We start from the raw sequence: 13,116 nt of genomic DNA on the forward strand, positions 1-13,116 counted from the left end.
GATCTTATACAGTTATGATAAATGTAGCAGTTAAATTGAATTATGTAAAATGCCTGAGAGTGACACAATACAAAGCAGTATTTGTGGCACCTTAGAGACTAACAAATTTATTAGAGCATAAGCTTTCGTGAGCTACAGCTCACTTCATCGGAATGCATCCGATGAAGTGAGCTGTAGCTCACGAAAGCTTATGCTCTAATAAATTTGTTAGTCTCTAAGGTGCCACAAATACTCCTTTTCTTTTTGCGAATACAGACTAACACGGCTGCTACTCTGAAACAATACAAAGCAATCTCTTTTAAGAATAGTTAATCCTTTTTTTAAAACTAAGGAATATAACAAAACAAAATAAAGACAAAAAACTAAACAAGGTCCTAAACCTCTTTCCACTGAAGTTAGTCGGGTTTTGCTGTTGACTGCAAGGGAAATGAGACCAAAGAGAAATATCTGGTAAGACAGTGAATGTTAGAACTGCATAGATCAAAATGGGCCTGACTTTCAGAAGAGTTGAACACTCACAACTCCAATAGAAGTCAGTGGGAATTGTGGGTAATCATCAGAAATGAAGCCAAATGCATGTGTCTAAATTAAAGGAGTGATATAAAATGGAAGTGAAAATCAAAATAACAGAATATTAGAATGAAAATGGATGGCGGGGGGAATTTGGTGAGGGTTTGGGGAAATTCAATTCAGATACTCAAACTGGGCCAACCTGTCCCCTGTGCAAACCCTAGGAAGGACAGGCTTTGTAAAGGGATATGTGCAGTTTTAGGGCTTGTCTTCACTGCAGAGTTAATTTAGGGTTTGTAAGCTCCTATTAGACTGCCTTCCTCTGAGTTTTATGCACCATGGAGCACAATGTTGGAGCTCAAGATCTACTTACATCTGGCTAGGTTTACTAATTGAAATAATATGTTAAAATTAAATGGAAGAAAAATGAGTTTTAAGGGGAATTTTCTTCTTATTAACTAGTATACTACCAAAAGCATAATTCTCAATTAGTCAGCTCAGCTGGGCTTAATTATTCTGGGAGTCAAAAATTAGCTTAAGTACCTCTCATAAAACTGCTCATTTGACAGAGCAATGCCTGTAATTTTAACTCTGAGGAGCAGAGATGGCTAGGCTCTGTGCATTGACACACAAAGCAGCACACTTGCAGTTAAAAGCCTCCTTCGGCAGATGCTGTGATGACTACTGTGTGTAGGGCTTTTCAGCAACATGCTTTTTGTCAGTTTAAATGGTGATTGAATAATATTTTACACAACTATAAATAGTAGTACTGTAGAGACTTGTGCTGTAAATAAGGTAGAGTCCCATTTGTACTCACATTCAATGGTCCAGATTCATGTGAGTAATCATGGTGAAGATGGGGCATCCTCACATAAGTAAGGATTTTGCAGTGGGCCTGATTTATAGTCCATTGTACTCAGGAAAAAATAATAATGATACACTGCTTTTCATCAGTAGATCACAAAGGAGGTCAGTATTATTATACCATTTTACAGATGGGGAAAACTGAGGCACAGAGATTTGCCCAAGGTCACCTGGTAGACCAATGGCTGAACTGACACTAGAACACAGGTCTCCACAGTCTCAATTCAGCACCCAGTCCATTGGATCATGCTGCTTCTCTCATTGCCTTTGCTGGACTTTGGATTAGACCTAATGGTGCAGTTTAAGGCTCTGACTGTGCTACTGTAGGCCATGAAGTAAGCTGTCAAGTATCTGACCTCAATAGCAAAGCATATGGACACATCTGAACATTTTACTGTTGTATATGAAATTGAGCTTCCATGTTGTGTTTCCTCATTACTGTGAAGTACAGTCTTGAGAAGCACAAGACGCTAAATACTGCCTTTTCTTTGGGTGCTTGTAAACATATGGAGCCAGACTGTTGCTGGTTCTTATCTGACTGTGTGCTTGGGGAAACAGTGCCTGGAGCTTCACCTCCAAGTGCAGCCACACAAAAGCAAAGGAAAACTGCAGTCCCTGTGCTTGGAGAAACACAACACTGCTCCCTCCATGTGCTCATTAAAAAAGCAATTAACACAGGGGATGGGGAGGAAGTGGGGCTATAACTCTACCCCTCCTCCATTCTGTAGTCTGTTGGTCACATTGTGTGGAGCAGGCTGCACATCCTTGCACAGCAAGTAGTTTGTGGAGAAGTATAGCACCGCCGAAGCTCCCTCACAGGTAGCAGTGCTCCACACTAACCTCCGTGAGGGGGTATTCCAGTAGCTCTGTGTATTTCCTGGTGGTCCAAACCCTTCCTCTAGTTTTGGTTTTCAGAGTGTAGGTCAGTAGATTTCTTCCTTTCTCCATTAATTTTATTGAAAAATGTATGGCAGAAACTCTCCCAATTGGTTTTAAAGTACAGTACATAGGGCCAAATTCTGTCCTTGGTTACTGCCCCATCACTTTGGCTCAATAGCTGAACTTAGCCCTGTATTCTTCCATTTAAAGTATGAGGTTGTTTCCTCCATAATTCTTCCTAACATTAGAAAAATAAATTAAACTGTGATTGCAATTTACATTATAATGTTCAACAGCACAGTATATCAGCCATATTGCATCTGTATTTTGACAGGAATTACTTTGTTTAAAATAAATAATTTATAATTATTGGGGAATAAACTGTGACAAGGTTCCTGCTCTACCTTGGTGGGTCTTGCGTTTATTGGTGGATTTGCTCACCTTGGAGCTTCTCAGTAGCCCTCAGCTTGGCCGTTTTTCTAAATTCACAGTCCAGGTCGACTCCTCCTGTGCCTGACTATGAGTTGGGAGGATTTGGGGGGAACCCGGGCCCACCCTCTACTCCGGGTTCCAGCCCAGGGCCCTGTGGAATGCAGCTGTCTCGAGTGCCTCCTGGAACAGCTGTGCGACAGCTACAACTTCCTGGGCTACTTCCCCATGGTCTCCTCCCAACACCTTCTTTATCCTCACCATAGGACCTTCCTCCTGATGTCTGATAATGCTTGTACTCCTCAGTCCTCCAACAGTCTGCGCTCTCACTCTCAGCCTCTTGCTCCCAGCTCCTCACATGCATACCACAATCTGAAGTGAGCTCCTTTTTAAAACCCAGGTGCCCTGATTAGCCTGCCTTAATTGATTCTAGGAGCTTCTTGATTGGGTGCAGGTGTTCTAATCAGCCTGTCTTAATTGTCTCCAGAAGGTTCCTTATTGTTCTGGAACCTTCCCTGTTACCTTACCCAGGGAAAAGGGACCTACTTAGCCTGGGGCTAATATATCTGCTTTCTATTATTCTCCTATAGCCATCTGGCCCAACCCTGTCACAAAACATAATAAAAAGGATGAGAATTGGGCTCCCCAGGTGTTCGTAAAAACTGTACCTGTGGGAAAGTGAGTTAGTAATTATCTTGATATCAATCATTTTACATTTTGTTCCACAAAACTGTATGTGTTATTTTATTTCACCACATATTTTAATAATATCACCTTTTGCCACCAACATTGTACTTAAATCTTTCTGACTAGACTTTGATTCAGGTTTATTTATTTATTAAAAACTTTATGCCATTAAGCAACCTGACACTACACAAGTAAGTGGATAAAGAAATAATTCTGTTAAAAGAACGTGACTGCACTCTTAAAAGAGCAACATCCTGGCTTTGAAATGGACAAGCTTGGATTGTGAATTGAATTACCTTGATGGAACTGACCTCCAGGAATCTCTTCCTTTTCAACTGTGAGAATATAAACTTTCTTGAATTTCAGAGTTTCTGTTTGTCTTTTCCTTTTTAAAAAGCTCTTTATTGCTTTCGAAGGCTGAGACCCTAGACCAGTTATTTTTATACCATTTTACCTTTTATTGTTCTCCGATTTGCACAGCTTGGCTTGGGAACTCAGACTATTCCAGCTCACTTACTGTATGAATCATTTTACTTTATTGGATCACACGATCTCAGTTTACTTTGTTCCTAATCATGTCCTTTGGGAATGATGGATATGGCAGTGAGTTGCCTCTGAAATAACATTATTAAATTATATATTTTTAAAAATATATTGTTATTTGGGTCAGCATTGAAAGAGTTCTGACCAAATACCCTTTACCCCTTGAGTTTACCCTTCACAAACTGAACTGTAATAAGGAGGAAAAAGAAAGAAATCTATCTTTGCTTTCACTAAGCACTTGGTTTTTTTTCATTCCATTCATGATCAAAGTAGTCCTTCAGCTTATACTGCTTATCCAACTTTTTTGGTATGTGCATGTTGGAGCCAATGTAAATAAATACTGGTAGTCCTAAGTAGAGCATCTTTCTATCTTTATCATATAAAAAAGAGCCGAGAGATGTATTCAAAATGCAGGTGCACAGTGTTCAGTGCTTAAGAGTTGGAGTAGCATTTGCATTATCCACTTGAGTTCCCCAATCTTCTGCAAGTGCACTGTAACTTATTCTCAGTGGAATGATTTGACTGAAAACCAATTAGAAAAATCATAAATATTCTGCACTCTTACATGGAGGCACAAAACACTACAAAATAGCAAATAACCAGACACTTCTCTGCGATTGTGCATCACTGCACTGAGTACCTAGATGCATGTAGAAGACAATTTTCAAATTTCACTGTCTTTAGGCATATTGCTCAGGCCAGAGGTTTTGCAACAGACATCCCCCTCTGGTTAATTGGAGATATTTTAGCAACCACGTCGGCAATGCAAGAATGGTAGCTGGAACAGTACTTTCTCAACTCATTATACGGTTTATTTGTTAATAAGAAGTTCTGAATACTCACAACTCCCAGTGAAGCAAAACTATCTCAGGGCAAACACTACAGGATAAATTCTAGCTCTTACATAGCAGTATGGATCTTGGTAGACCTCTTAACACCATGTAACCCAGCTTGCCCTGTTGCTGGCTTACTCTGGATATGCACTGATGGAATGAGGGAAGAGGGAAAATCAAGCCAGTGGTAGTGGGGAGAGCCTTGGGGGAAAGTCATGCAACTCAACTAAGAATACATTTAGGCCTGGTCTACCAATAAAACTTAAGTTGACCTAGCTACATCACTCAGGGGTGTGAAAAATTCGCACTCCTGAGAGACATAGATAATCCAACTGAAGCTCTGGTGTCAACACCTTTAGGTTGCTGGAAGAATTCTTCCATTGACTTAGCTACTACTATTAAGGAGGTGGATTTACTACAGCCATGGAAAAATCCTTTCTGCCACTGTATCAAGTGTCCATGCTAAATGGCTTAGCTGCAACTGTGCCACCGTAGCACTTATAGTGTAGACATAGCCTTAGACTTCCACAGCTACAGAGTCCCATGGCATGAGGGTTAGGTTGCTGATGTGGGCTGCACACTGTGGATGTAGCTAGGGCTAGGATTTGGTGCTGAATACAAAATGTTTTCTGCTACAATTCTGCTTCTCCATTTTTCTCACTGGAATTATTCCTTAGCCTTACTGTGGAATGTTATCTCTGATTCAATGTCCCTCAGTTACTCCTTGTCCATGTGATTTCACTCAACTAATGGCACTTAATTTTACTGTAGAATTTTGCAAGCTATGGTAACATTTCTTTGTGTACACACACACACACACACTAAAAAGAGACAGGTTTCAGAGTAGCAGCCGTGTTAGTCTGTATTTGCAAAAAGAAAAGGAGTACTTGTGGCACCTTAGAGACTAAAATTTATTTGAGCATAAGCTTTCGTGAGCTACAGCGCACTTCATCGGATGCATTTGGTGGAAAATACAATGGGGAGATTTATATACACACACAGAGAACATGAAACAATGGGTTTTATCATACACACTGAACACAGTGTTCAGAAATTATCCCATCCACTGTTAAAATCGGTTATGGATTTTGTGCTTTATTCACTTTTCTGCTAACACTAGACCAAGACCACCCAACTCATTTCATATAGGTCATTGATTTTACCAGCTTTCTCTCATTACTGACCTGTGTTTGGTTTGAACTAACAACCAACACCGGTGAAAACTTTTGGATTCCACTTGTATTCCATAACCAACTCCAGAGCCTTCCAGCCCCCACCCATTACAGAAGTTGGCAATCAATTTCCTTTTATCTGTTTTTTTCCTAACAGACTCTCTTTTAATGCTGTTAGTAAACTTTCAAAGCGGCAAATTAATCTCTGAAAGTATATTTTGACAGAAGTGTTGTTCATTTTCTATTTTTAAATCCAGTTTCCTTGAGAAGGATGGCTTTGTTAGTAAGGATCTGAACTAGTGCTCAGTCTGGAGCAGAAGCCAGCTCCCCTATCTATGTTACCATGAACAAATAATGTAATTTCTCAACACTTCAATTTCCCATCTCTAAAGGGGGGGGGTAATACTTCTGTGCCTCCCGTGGGTGTTATAAGGATGATTTCATTAATGTGTATGAGGCACTCAGGTAGTCTCCAACACCATACTATGTTTATATAGGTAGATAGAAGGTAGATTTATATTTAGGCTGCCTGATGGACTGGTATGTGGGAGTTCCAGGTCAATACTAATTGAAGGACTCATCCTTTCCAAACCATGAGTTGTGGGTGTACTGTTTCTAGTGTGTGGTCCCCTCCAGTCATTACTATAATGCTTTTCTGTTGAACTCTTCAGGAAAACTACCTGGAGAGAAGTAGCTATCCTGAGTGACATAGTGAAACACAATGCATTCTTTGCTGAGAATAGGTTTGGAAAGATGCTAATTCCCCCTCCCACAGCAAGTCAGGTTTTAAAAAAATGTAGTGTTTTTTAATTCACCTCATACACATACTGTAATGCATCTCTTTATTATGAAAATGAAACTTACAAATGTACATTTGTTACATTGCTGCACTAAAAACAAAACAATGTAAAACTTTAGAGCCTACAAGTCCACTCAGTCCTACTTCTTGTTTAGCCAATTGCTATGACAAACAAGTGTGTTCACATTTGCGCGAGATAATGCTGTCCATGGTTTCTTGTTTACAATATCACCTGAAAGTCAGAATAAGCATATGATCAGGCAGAACAGAGAAGACAGTAGTGACACTGGGCCAGATTCTGAACTCACCAGTTTTACACTGGTGTAATTCCATCCTCTGTAATGGAGTTGCTCCAGACATGTTCAGAATCAGGCCCAGTGCTTCTTGCCACTGCCACTTCATGTCCTGTTTAGAGCTATGAAGTCCAGAGGCATGAAAAGGTAAAGAATATACAGTCATATCGTGCCATCAATTTTTGTACAGAACTTCCTATTGAATTTTGCTCAAAAACGAATGATGCGCATTCTAAAGGGCTTTTTTTGTTTTAGTTCTCCAGTCCTAACTTTTCTAGGTGTAAAACATTTGTTTTCTGTTGAGTTCAAATTTTGATGGATGGTTAAGGTCAGTTTTTATGCTTTTCAAACCTTCTCATTCCTTTTGAATCTTAACTACAAATCAGGCTTCTTGTCAGCTTCTTCCCAAAATATCTGGCACTGATGTAATGATGCATCTTTGAGAATTAAGACCCTAAAGGAGTATGTGCAGTATGATATCCTGATATTTCAAATGCCTAACAATACAAAGGTTCAGACATGATCCATTCCAAAGCACCACATTTCTTTCTGTATCTTCAAATTCTTAATAGCACTCTGTGGAAGCATCAGCTAAGGTTTGTCAAGAGCTTTAGATAGATTATGTCCTGCAATGTTCCCTCTTTTTCAGTTGTTTAAACTGTTTTCACTTCATCTCCAATAGCAGTATCTTTGAGGGAAAAAAACCACAATATGATGTATTTCTTTTTTATTTCTTTTTACCCTTTAGAATTTTGTGGCATTTTGGTTGGAGAATGGAGTGGTCAATTGCCATACAACTATTTATATGAAGAATTTGTCCTATTCTGAAGCACTTCATATATGCATTGTGCAAGCAAAGTTAAATGCAGTGTAGTAATTGACTTCACTTGGACAAGCTGTAAAAGAAAGTAGAGATATCAGAAAGTAGGAACATGCTTTCCCTTTCAAATATATTAGAGTGGTTTATAGAGTCTCTCGGTAGTAAAAGCAATTTTGTCCCTTAGCACCTCCCATTACATGCAAGGTGTGAAACAGTGATTATGGGATGCTGTTTTGTAATTTCATGTTTTAGCAGCTGTGTTCAATTGTCTAGGTATTTTTAAAACTTGAGTGGAACTCAAGAGTATTCTGTTACATAAAGGTGTCACATGAGTTTTAGCTATGAGAAGCAAAGGTAAATGTAGAGCCATGAGTGCTGAGAACTGGATGATTCTGCATTTAAATACTTAACGGTGTTATTAGTTGAAGAATATTTGAAAAATGATGATTATGGTTATTATTGTTATTAATAATTTCATTTATTCCAAATTCATTCCTGGTCAAATGCCTTTGATTTTGATGGAGAAATGTCAGGGTTTAATTTGACCCATTATGTATTATTTTCACAGCAGTGGCATTGTGTATAAAAATTACTGTGATAGATGCCTTAGAAATGTAGTCAGTCACGTAAGTTGAAGGGTTTGCCAGGGTTTGATTTGATGACACAAAGGCAAGTCCCTGTACTCACAGTCTAATATCCCTATTGCCCCTACATTTGTGTGTGTGGAGGGGAGCCACAACACTACAAGATAATAATGAAGCAGTAGACAGTGTCTTTGTCTATTAGAGAAGAAGGAAATTTATTGTGTACAGGCTGGTCTGGAACACAGTTTTCTGAAAATCCATCTCATACATGTAGTAAAAGAAAAATCAAGTAACTGTATTGCAGCGTTAGCCATCACTTTTACAAATACCTTTCCTTGGCTAAATCATAGCCAATTTTCATTAAGGGTTGTATTTGTGGTCACCAAAATTTTAATCAAACAATTCCGTGTGTGTCAATCTTGTTGGATTTTCTAATAAGTCTTTGAACAGGGGCATGTGCTCTAACTTTACTTACACCTTATTTAGCTTGGATTTTTACTTGAGTTTACTGAGGAAAACTGCTCTAGTGTGGTTCTCTCACTCAAGTCATGAGAACATTGCAGAGTAAGCCTTTGCTGATCAGCGACTTATTTATATCTTTGGCACAATATATTAACACTAGGCACTTTAGATTCCTATATAATTCCCAGACTTTCATTGACTTTCATGGCAGTTAGTTAGCACATTTAGACAGATTTATTATTAGATGGCACTTAAGTAAATGTTTTCTTTGCAACTAGAGCTGGTTAGAAAATTGTTGACAGAACCATTTTGTCAGAAAATGCAGTTTCATTGATATCAAAATAGGTCACAAAATTGTGTCAATTTTGCCAAAATTTTGTTTTGGAGTAAAGCTAGAAAAAAGTTCCGACAAGGTCATAGAACTATAGGCCCACATTTTAAAGGGATTCAGGCTTTGCTATGCTCAGTATTGCAACATCTAACTGATTTAGGAGCCTCAGTCTCATTTTCAAAAGTGATATAGGAATTTATGAGCCAAAATCCCATTGGTTATCAATGGAATTTTGGCTCCTAAGTGCCTAAAGCCCTTTTGAAAATGATATTTAGTTTCCTAAATCAGTTAGGTATTGCAATGCTGAGTGCAGAAACACTTAAAGAATTTAAGGCCAGAAGGGACCATCAGATCAGTCTGACCTCTTGTGTATCAGAGGCCAGTAAACACCACCCAGCACCCTCACACTAAGTCTAACAACTGGAATTATATACAAGTATTGCAGCCCTCAGGAGTCTAAACTATTGTGTGCCACAGGCATGGAGATAGTTAAAATATATGATCCCTATCAACTATCTTTTCAAGAAGGCAAATGAGACAGTACAAGGACATCAGATGCTGATGGGTGGGTGGTTTTATTTTGTTAGCTTTAATTTTATTTATTGCTGATTTCTATTAAATCTGCAATTTAGTGTTAGCTTCCTTTTTTTCAGAATATAAAAGAGGATCTCATTAACTTTAAAGCTCAGCTGGGCCAGGAAATATTATTAAATTCAGAATCTTAGTTAATATCTTTGCATATGAAAAAAAATATGGATTTCGCCTTTGCCTGCTTGCCTCTCAGCAGTCCCAATTTAATCAAAGCATCTCCTATTTCTGAGGCGAGGCAACCCAGTTGTCAAGCAAAGCACTGCTTTCTATGAGATTTTTCCACTTGAAATCGTTAGTTATTGGTATGTGTATAGGTCAAATAGAAACAAAGCTATTTCAGACAGAATTTCAGCTCCTGAAATATTCTTATGGTGCCAAAATCTGCATTCAGTGTAGCAGGAGGTAAAAAGCACGTTTCTAACATTCAGGCACAGGACCTAGTCTGCATATTTAAATTTCAGAGCTTTCATAGATTTAGGCCTTCTCCCTAATTTTAATGACTTTGGGACAACTAAGTGCTTGAAAAGTTAACTAGCCAGATGATTTTAATTGCTGCAAAGTCCATCTTTTTCTCCTCTTTGTCAAGACTGATGGAGAGGGTATGAGTTGAGGTGAATATTATTTATGGGCAGAACTTTGCCTGTGTTGTAATTTTTAATATATATTAGACAGCACTGGATAGACATCTATATTTTAAAAATTAGAAGAAATAATACTTATTGGAAGATAAATGTGCTTGGTGAATGGGAGAAGGGAAGCACCAGTAAGTTCTATGGCCCAGTGACACTACCCAGCTGCTGGCAACAGCTGCCTTGATTGTTGTGCCTGGACCATTGTTGGGGGGGTCCCCATTTTTTGGATCAGTCTCTGGTTGGTGAGTGCCTCATAAATATGTCCCCATTTGGCTGCTGGCGGGGGGAGGGGAGCAATATTTCCTTTATCCTCCAGGTTCCAGAATCTTATGGCTTCTGTGAACATCTGTGTGTTCTACCTCTTTCAGCTTCCCAGGCTCCTGGCAGGTATAAAGAGATGGGCGTTTCTAGTTAATTTCACTCTGCAGCTACTTGACAAAGTTATGAAGGGCAGCAAAGGCACTGGATCTGCCTAGCTTCAGACTCAGGAAGATATTATATGAGAGGGCTAGACACGTTTTTTGAATATATATTTAAAATGAAAACTTAATTACTGTAGGTAGCAACCAACAGTATGGTTTGTCACTTGCCAGAGCAAGTTTCCTACTCAATGTCAAAATGAATTCCTTTTCCTCAATTGTCATATGACACTCCCATTTTCTCTTATATCTTCTCATTATACTAGCACTGGCAACCTCACCCATTTAAAAATCATGAGTTGAGGCCCCAGAAAATCATGAGATGTGATAAAAATGCCATTGCTATTGCCAGTCACTGGAATGAAATGGAGCATTTTTTTTCAATTTGGGAAAAAATATAATGTATTTCAGTAAATAATTGTCATTCTCTAGAATCAGCTACTGGTAAGAAACATTCTTGACAGTCAGCTCCAGATAATTAATACAGTCAAGTATTATTCATTGCTGCAGTCCTCATTAATATAACTCCACAGGGAGAGATTTCTGCTTGGAAAAATTAGCCTTTGCTCCAGTTTTGTTTGATGATTTTAGGAGAGCTCTGAAAAGGCATCTGAAGCCACTGGCAAGATTCTACAATTCTCCATTAGCACCTTAGATAACAGAAGAGAAGGTACTTTTGATTCATTGTCACACATACATATGTGCGGGAAAGAAGCTTCCCTAACAAGTAAGAATAGATTAATGTAAACAAATGAATTAAAAAAATCAGAAAGGAATCTTTAATTGGAAATGCATATTCACTTTTATATCCTTAGACTTGATAGAATGTGCATATCAGAGTTGTTTATGAATACAGTGGCAGCACTGCTTCCCCATAGATTTTGAATATGGGAGGTTCCCTTGAGTGTCTCTCTAATTAGATAAACAAAGCAAGTGTTTTCTCCTTTCATTAGTGTGTAATACTCTACCATACAGAGAAAACAGGCCTTTTGCTTTATTAATACTGCCCTCTACAATATCTTATCTAAACTCTGGAGTATGTCTTGCTCATATAATATCATAATCCTTATGCCAAGAGTCTTGGATCTTAAATACTTAATGGTAACAATGTGCTTTATATCATGCATGTATAAAGCAGCTTAGCATGGATTATCCTGTCCCTCTTGCATTTCCACATACCTGTCAGTGTTTAAGTCTGCATATTTATTGTGGACCTGATTTTCCTAATGGTTATAGCTCTGTAAATCAATAGTAATTTCTATTGACTTCCTTTTGATGGATGTAAATGAGATCAGAATCAAACCAATTGGCTATACCCTTTCCTCTTGTAATTCTGCATTGGCATACTCATAATCAGCCTTCTGATTCAGCCTACCCAGTTTTCCTCTGTTTCATTGGCTACTCATCTCTTCATAATTACCTCCTGTATTCCTCTATGCCTCAGTGCATCATACTTATGTTTTCCTTGGAAACACCAGGAATCATTCATGGGCAATGGCCTATACTCCATTACCATATACTTGTCAGTGGCCTGAAATCTGCTAGAAATACTAGCAAGAAGCTGTAGTTTATTTTGCTGTCACCTAATTACATGTATCTGCTGATGACAACAGAATAATGTCATGTCTGAGATGATGGCAATAGATGGGGCGCTCAGAAATGCTGCTTCCATTTTCCCTCCTAATGAGACATACTTCCCCTCTTTTTTCCTTTGCATCGGTGAGATGCACAGACTAACACGGCTGCTACTCTGAAACCAGACACCACTGAAGAAGATGATGGAAGTGGTTGGCAGATTTGATTGTAACATTGATTTCCTCATTCTCCTTATAAAAGGATGTTTTAATCATATGTTTACCATGTGAAACTTTTTCCATTAATTCAAAACAAGCCTTTAAGGGGGGAGCGGAGGGGTTCTAATGAAACAGATTGATTAGACTGTTTAGTCTCAATAGAAAACAAATTATCTTGTTTTGGAAATCTCCCTCTAGTGAACACTAATGATTAGTGTATGTGCACTGGGGCAAGCAGGGCCACAATGGGTACTGGGGGACGGAGGTGGCTTGGATGTAAAGCTGATACACAGTTACTGCAATTTTGTTTAATTGCAAGTAGAGCTGGTTGGAAAATTTCTGACAGATTTTTGTATACACACACAAATTTAAAAGGGAAAAATGGGAAGGAAACATTTCAGTGTTTATGAGAATGAAAAGTTTGAGTTGACTTGCAATGACACTTTTTTGGAAGTTTGGTTGCAGGAATTTCAGG

General features: G+C 38.5%; 1 protein-coding gene across 45 annotated transcripts in view; it reads left to right on the forward strand.

Annotated features, from left to right (window-relative positions):
- NRXN1 (neurexin 1) overlaps positions 1-13,116 on the forward strand; it is a 1,286,326-nt gene that overhangs the window by 1,039,491 nt on the left and 233,719 nt on the right. The window lies entirely within an intron of this gene.

This window comes from Dermochelys coriacea, chromosome 3 (genome assembly GCF_009764565.3).
Source record: "Dermochelys coriacea isolate rDerCor1 chromosome 3, rDerCor1.pri.v4, whole genome shotgun sequence".
Lineage (NCBI taxonomy): Eukaryota > Metazoa > Chordata > Testudines > Dermochelyidae > Dermochelys > Dermochelys coriacea.